Genomic DNA, 8,414 nt, shown 5'->3' with positions numbered 1-8,414 from the left:
GTCCCGGCCGCAGTGCGTGTCGGGACCGGCTTTGTCTTGGGAGACTCGCGGGAGAGGCTGGGTACCTTCTAGTGCTTTTGCGCGCGTTCTCTAGCAGTGGCGTTTTGTTTGCTGTTTGTTTTGCGTTCGCTTCTATTGTTGTATAGGTTACGCCACAACTGGAGAATTATGAATTACAAGAGGGAATTTCCGTTTAAGGCGCTATAGGCGCAGTGTGTGTGTTAAATGTTCTTGTATTCGTCAGTCCGCAGGGTAGTCTTTGGTGGAACAAAATGTAAAAGGTTTTTTGGTGGTGTTACTGATTTGTTTTTTTAAGGGAAGCATTTTTAGATGTGGCGCAATATGGAAAGCTGTCTATAGTATCACTATAGTATCACATTATTTATGATGTCTTACTTCAGCGGACCTTGTTCTACTCTGTCACTCCTAGCCATAAATTATTAAGTTTTGCTTCTCGGTTTGATCAGAAAAAAAACTTTTGTTTCTTTTCCTGAACAGGGATGTTTCTATCAACTTATTTTCGGTAAAGAGACAACTATGAAAAAAGTTCTCATTCTGCTGCTATTAGCTAGTCTTTTATATACTTACGTGTCTTTCAAGTTTTCGTGATAGCTCTCTGCTCAATCACCCTAAGGCACAGAGAAATAAGAGCACAGTTCAAAGGTGTGTAATTGGATAAGTTAGGAGTGTGACCCAAAGATACAAAAATCTGCCTTCTGAAGAGTATGACAACTCTTAGAAGGTTGTATGAGAGACAAGTCTGGGAGGCCAGCTTTTGTTACACGTGAAGTAAATTATATATGTTTTATGATGGCTGGCCTGGCACTTAGACAAGCTAATAAACCTTTAAATGCTTCATTAGCTAACTAAAGGTGATTGTATCCTTACCTTTGAAAATATCGGTAGCTATGAGGATTTTTGTTTTGCCTTACAAAAACTTCTTTTGCCTCCACGTTGTTTGCATAACAAAATTTTATATATTACCATCCATGAAATCGTAGCATTTTTGAACAGAAATAGAACTTTGAGATTTTTTTGGTCTTCTCACATTTTTGTATATGAGGAAACTTCTGCAGAAAGGAGAAAGGAACAGTTCTTGGTCTTTAAAACGAGACAGATTTGAGTCAGTTTCAAATCCTGGGCAAATACAAAGATAATAGCAGGGCTTCTAAGACTTCATGGGCTTTAATTCTGGCTTTAGACTTAACTGTTTTGCCAACTGTGAGACCTTGAGATAATTACTAAGTTTTCTTGAGTTCCTCCTCATAGGTTGTATATAATGACTGAAACTGTATATAAGCCACCAAACATATGTCATTATTATGTGATAGCTGTGTAATCTTCCAATTCTTACTTGGGCCTTGGTTTCCTCATATGTAAAAGTGGAGATCATACTATCACGTTGGAAGTTTGGAAGGATCACATATAAATAAAACATCTAATATGGTAGCAGGCACTCAATAAATTGTAGTGACAATAATATTCAAGAAAAGTCAGTATCAGAATTTATATCTTAGCTCACACTGCTGTGAATGCTGAGTTCTACATTTTTGTAGCCCCCTTGTATTTAACCTTATTTAACATTTTATATAATCTTAATTAATTATTGGGATAGGTGAGTAGGGGCCATATGAACTACCACATTTATTACCTAATTAGATAATGCTGCATTTGTTATCTAATTAGAACCCTTATTTTTATTACTTTATCTTATTTTATTTGTTACATTTTTAATATACATAATTTCTCACACTATTTGTCATAGTGTCAGAAATTTTAGGATGAAACTAAGAATAGACAAACATAATCCCAGCACATCATTGGTATGTAATTACGGAGCCAAAGGTAAACAAAAAATTAAGGTAACTTTATCTTAAATCTGCTAGCTGCTATCAGTAATCTGCAGTAATCTGCAGTTACTGGGGGTTTTTCCCCCATATTTGTCTTGGAGAACGAGAGTCATCAAAATCAGAAGCAGAAACAGCTCCCAAAGTAGAATAAAACAAAAACTCAAAGATAAGAGAAGAAAAGCCCAAACCAAAGTGCCATTAAAAGAGATAATGTGCAGTCAATTAAAAAAAAAAAGTTGTGATGGGCTTCCTTATAAGGAAGGAAGAGATGGTCAAAACAGTGGATATGTAGGTAGAGTAATGAACTTGGAAGTGCTCATGATCTTCAGCTTTTGGTGTGAATCTGTATTATTGTGGCAGCCTCTGTTTTTAGCATGGTGTCAGGTGCTGGGGGTTACAGAAGTAGATAAAACTTATTCTAAATCAAGATGAGTTTTGTATAGCTTCTCCAGCATTCCCATGCATCCAAATGCTCAAATATCTGAAATCTCATCCAATTGAGTTTCTTTCAATATTTGCTTTCTAAAGGATTTTTTTCTGTATATTAACTTGAAAATTATTCTTTGAAAGCTAATTAGTAAAAAAAAGCTAATTAGTTTTGATAAAACCTATTTTGTCTTAATTTTAAGTGACATTAGAAAGAATGATTATCTGAAAGTAGGAATGCATGAAAAAATCCTTAAGGAAATACTGTTTTTTTTTTTTCCCCAACCTAAATAACAAATGTGGTTAGCAAAAGCTCAAATTAGAAGATAATGTTCCTATCTGCCCCTCCAAGCTTAGTGTGGACCACTTTGCCCTTGGAGCACCATGGCCTCCTTTCCCCATCTCAAAGCTTTTGTGCCCCTTCCTCCCCACACCCCCAATCACCATACTCTTCCTTGGGTCCCTCACTAGGCCAGCTCCTTCTCATTCTCCAAGGTACAATTTGAATCTCATCTTCTACAGAGAAAGTTTCCAAAAGTCACCCAGTAAGTGCCTCAATCTTCCTGCTGTTTGTTTAGTTGTTAAGGAGAAGCTGATGCCAGACCCTGTGCCAAGGGTGGGCACTGGTTGGCTTAAGCCAGTCAGCACATTCTATTCCCCTTGGCCACAGTCATTGGTTCAGGGGTGGGCACGTGACCTACACAGTCCAATCAGGTGATTCTCAGTGCTATTGCTTAGAGCACTGAGATGTGACTGTCTTTTTACCTGTGTGCCTCATTCCATCTCCCTTGCCTTCCTTGGAGTTATAGAGACTTGGATAGAAATTGGAGCCTAGGCATTAACCCAATTCTGAGACTCATCCTACGTCTGGATTTAAGTGAAACCACATTTTTCCAAAGTCAGCTTGAATTGGGAGCTTCTATTATTTGAAGCTAAAAAATCCTCATTTCTTCAGCAAGGTAGGTCTTCCTTTACTATATTATCAAAAGTATCTTCTAGTTATTCCCTATTGTTATCCATTTATTTTCTTTGCCACATGTATCAAACTCTGAAATTATGTTGTTTATCTATTTTGTTATTTATTTATTCACCTATTTCCTCTCTTTAAATTGTTTGGCTCAGGAAGGCAGTGATCTTGTTTTTCTTCTTCACAGTGCCATAATAGATGCTCAATAAATTTTTGGTGAATAATTTGGATGATAGAAATATATCACAAACTTACTGGGGAAAAGGGACATTTGTCAGCTTTTCTCTAATACAGGGTTTCTCAGGCTTGGCACTGTTGACATATTAGGCCAGATCATTCTTTGTTGTGTATGGGCTGTCCTAGAGTGTTTAGCAGCACCCCAAGCCTTTACCAGTAGCAGAAAAAAGCAAAAGTGTCCTTGACTGAGAACTACTGCTATGCTATCTATAAGATTTTATTTAAGCTTAACTGGCACAAATAGAGCATAGACATTTTTGAGAAAAAATAGAGTTATGTTTGATTCTGAAACCAGAGGCTAAGAGATAGGAGAACAATAACTTCACTAGGAATAAGACAGCCAGCTCCATCCTGTGTTCCATGTAGTAGGTGAGGAGGGATGGTGTATCTCCCAGTTAGCTACAGACATGCTTGCTGTTGTGGACACTTGCCCTGCCCATTCCAAGGAGTTGATTTTGACTGTGATTGAGAAGTACTTTAGTGACTATAAATTAATTCAGACGAATATATGTAACTCACCACTCTTCTTTGCCTTATTTTTCCCACCTACAAACTAATAGAATTTCTGCTCTGTTACTGAAAATTATTAAGCAATTCTTATATCTATGGTTACCTTAACCATTCTGTGATAGTAGAAATAAGAGATTTCATATTTGGATTATAGTGATCATTGTTGCCCTACATAATATTCTGATTTTTCATCCTGGAAACTAAATTTGTAGGCCAGGAATAGGTTCCTCTTTTTTTTCTCTTTTCTTTGTTTCTTTAGCACGTTTGAGAAAAAGGAAAGGAAGAAGAATTAGTATCCTGTGTCTTCTCTTTTCTGAGCTATAATGGGGTAAATCCAAAGTCCTTGTACACAAAGATGAGTCATCTCACTACACAGTATTTGGATTTGCCCTGTTGAAAGGAAGCACCTCCATTTCAGTGGGAAACAACCACCAAAGTGTTAATGTTTTTTTTTTTTTGTTTGTTTTTTTAAAGAAATCAGGTAGATTCTGAAACCAGCATGTGTCTGAATTCCAGAGATGTCAGCGTTTTTAATGGACGCTATTGCTAGATGACACCTTAGGTTCATGGAACCAGTGTATGTATATTCAGTTTCCCAAGTGAATTAATAACCCAGTCAGGAGGGTGGGAGTGCTGGGATAAATAACATATTCAGGATTTGTTTTCATGGGGCAAGTGGAACTGTTATTTCATCTGTGCAGCATGAAATGAAATCCCTCTTTCTAGATCCTTCAGGAGAGTCAGCTTAGATCTCAGAAAAAATGGATATAATCACACAAGGTCAGTTGGCTAACGGTGGATAGCTAGAATAATTGGAAAAGAGAGGGACATGAGAACTAACAGTCATGTAAATTAAAGTTGCTTTAATGCCCCAGTAAAAAAGGAGAAATAGCAGAAAGGGAGCAAAAATTCTTGCCAATTCTGAGTAATGAGGCGCTCCAAAATAATAGCATATACCTTCCAACTGCTTTCTATACCAACAAACATAAGGTTTAAGGTATGTTATGAGTAAAGCATTGAAAAGGCTATATCCCTCCAGCCTCCCCGAGAGGGAAAAAAACACAGTTACTGTTAGGAACCTGATATTGCTGACTAACAACCCTGAAACCAGCTATTTGAATTGTGGTAGACTAAGCTTGTTTCCTGAGGAAGTTTGCATGTTGTTATTTTTCATTTAAAAAAGTGCACTCCACAAATATGTTATTGTACTTTATTCTATATTTGCAAAGTCTCCCTTCTGAGAAGTTCACCATTTGTCAACTGTTTTTAACTTTTTGACAATGTAAATTTCTTCTCCTTTGTCTCCACTGGAAGGACAGGGTCACCCCAAAACAAAAGGTCAGGAATGTCTATAGTTCCTAACCCCTGCCTTTTTATACCTGCCTCCCGCCTCCTCATTTTCTACTGGTTGTGTGTCTTTTGTGGCCCAAAATGCAAATCCCTGACCCGCCTCTGCTAAGGTTCTATACATATGTATGTTCTGCTCTTATCTGTTTTCTTTCCTTCCTTCCAAGGCCTGAGAGGCCTACCTGCAAAAAACAGCCCCGGTCCTGTTTTATATCATTGAGTGCAAAGCAGTGAAAAAAGGGCCTCTTTCTCCTAGACCAAACCACTACAGAACTTTGTTTCCTCTGGTCCTGCACTGGCCTTGCTTGATCTCCAGTGGTAAGATCATTGGATCTCCTCCTGTGGAAGAGAAAGTACCAACTATGCTTGTTACCCTTGGGGGACAGAGATGAAAGAAGAGGGCATTTTTGCTCCTTGGGAGTACAGGAAGCCCCACTCTTATGACTGTGACCTATGATCTGTCCTTGAGGATCACATTTGTCCTTGAACAGAACTCTTCCCTGGGACAGAATTTATACATAAGAGAATGTGGGGATGCTTGGGCAGGGATGGTAGGAGGAAGATTGTAATATTGAGGAGCAATGGAATCCTTTCCAAGAGGAGTCCAAGGACCTTGTTGACTTTTTTTCAATAGCAGTGGGTGTCTAGGAAATTAACCGCAGTAAAATAAAACCAATATGGCCCAAACTTGGTGCTTTAAATATGTCCTACAGTTTACATAATTAAAATGCCTATTAGCCTTCAGCTTGATATGCTTTTTTTCTAATGAGTCAACTTTACACCTTGCTTAGTACAAAGTGGCACTTGTTATCACCTACAGGGGATGAGCACCTTTAGCGGGCAAGACCTTCGCTTTGTACTGAAGACATGCTGGCGATCACCCCACATCCTGAGCAAACTGAAGGGGATGCAGCTCTTAGAACCCAGCGTGGTAAGGTTCACGGCGTGGACAGCAAGGCTGTGAATTTGCCTTTACAGTGAGAGTCAATCCACCAGCCTCCATGTCTGGAGTCAGATGGATCTAGGTGTAAATCTTTGCATCTGTAACATCCCTTGGGCAAACTACACACCTGAACTCTCTGAAATCTTACTGTGAAATGTGGATAAGAAATCCCCCTGCATCCTGGTATTGTGGGGACCAGGTAATTCAATCATGCATAAGCAAAGGGCCTGCCACAGAAAGGGAGCATGATGGACAGCAGTTATGACTATTACTGCTTTGATCACTTAATCACCCACCATGCCTCCAATTAGCTTCATTCCCTGCCTAATCCTCTCCCAGTAAGAGAACCTGAAACTCTTATCCTCACCTTTCACAGTGCACTACTCGTACTGCTTAACTGCTTAGGCAATCAACCATCCAGATTTCAAAACATTAGATAAATCTGTGTTAATATCCCTGCAGATAATTCAAAATCAGAGAATCAGATTGTAGCAGGGAGGTTAAAGAGCATCCTCTCTGTTGTGAGAGATTCTTAAGAATATTCTGAATACCACAGATCTTAACTTTGTCCTTGTCCTGGAAAGATTAACTTTCTTTTTTTTTTTTAAGATTTTATTTATTTATTTGACAGAGAGAGAGATCACGAGTGATCAGAGAGGCAGGCAGAGAGAGAAGGGGAAGCAGGCTCCCCGCTGAGCAGAGAGCCCGATGCAGGGCTCCATCCCAGGACCCTGAGATCATAACCTGAGCCAAAGGCAGAGGCTTTAACCCACTGAGCCACCCAGGCATCCCTAACTTTATTTCCTTTACCTTTACTTCTGTTATATTGTTCTTAAAGCCCTTTAGCCACTGTTATTTTATCATGCATTATGCTTCTGTTTAATGGATTGCTACAGAGATATTGTACATTTTCTAAAGGACGAATCTAATACCATGCACTTAATGGACTAGACAGCCACCTGTGTTTGTTCGGCTCTGGAAGTTTCCCCCAGCCTAGGCATTCACCTATTCATCCAACAAGTATTTGTGGAATTCTTCCCATGGAAAGTCATTATGTAAAAGTGTTACAGTTGATTCAAAGATTATGATCAACAGAAAAAAAATTGCCTCCCTGCTGGGGTGAGGGATATGGTGAGGAGGAGGTAGAAGGCTACAGGGAGATGTAGGTGAGGTCCGGGCCTGGGGGCCAGAGAGAGCTATGTTCAAATCTTAGCTCTCTCACTATAACTGGGTGACTTTGGGAAGTAGCTTAAGCGCTCTGAGCCTCAGCTTTCCTCTTCAGAATGTGGATCTACCATCATTCACTCAACATGCAGGACCAAGCAGTGCTAGGTATGCCTCCAGGTCATTTACTTACGCTGTCTTGTGAAATTCTTACCACAGTGCAATAGTCCTCAACAAATGCTATTTTATTTTCTCCTGTCCTCCTAATTCATATTCATATATTCATTTAATAAACTTTGGGCCAAGCCCTGTGCCAGGAAGCACCTTTTAATGAAAAAAAGAGATAAAAGACCACATCTCAAGCTTCACAATCTTGTTGAGGACACAATTCATTAGCAGTTAATTATCCAATGTAATCGCTGTAATGACAGCACTGTGCATAGAACATTACTGGAAATAGAAGTGGGACACCTGGTCCAACTTGGGTCAAGGGTGTAGAATGGGGGGTTAAGGTAGATACACCTGAGCTGAGGTGAGGGGGGTGGGGGAAGGGTACTACATTTCTCTGGGGGAATATGCAGATACACGCAGGAGGTGAATGATGGCCTGTAAGGACAAGCAGGTTAATGTTTCTGACTTCAGAAACGTTAGTGTCAAGTAAGGAATGAGCAACAATTATGTAAAAAACTTAAGCAACAGAGTGGCACGTACTTAAAGACCTGTTTCCAGATGGTCTCAGAGTACTAAAAGGTTAGTAAGGGTTCCAAGAACCTTGTTGACATTGCAATAGCAGTGGCCCTCCAGAAAACTGATCATGGTAAAATAAAACCAATATGACCAAAACTTTGTGTTTTTAAACATGTCTTTACAAATTGCATGATGAAAATAACTGTCAGCTTGCATGTTTTTCTTCAATTCTGCACTCTCCTTGTTCAGAGAAGTTTGCATGAGGCCAACTCACATGGGTAGG

This window comes from Martes martes (genome assembly GCF_963455335.1).
Source record: "Martes martes genome assembly, chromosome: 3".
In the NCBI taxonomy this organism is placed as follows: Eukaryota; Metazoa; Chordata; class Mammalia; order Carnivora; family Mustelidae; genus Martes; species Martes martes.
The sequence above is the reverse complement of the archived record's forward strand: the minus strand, read 5'-3'. Positions refer to the sequence as shown.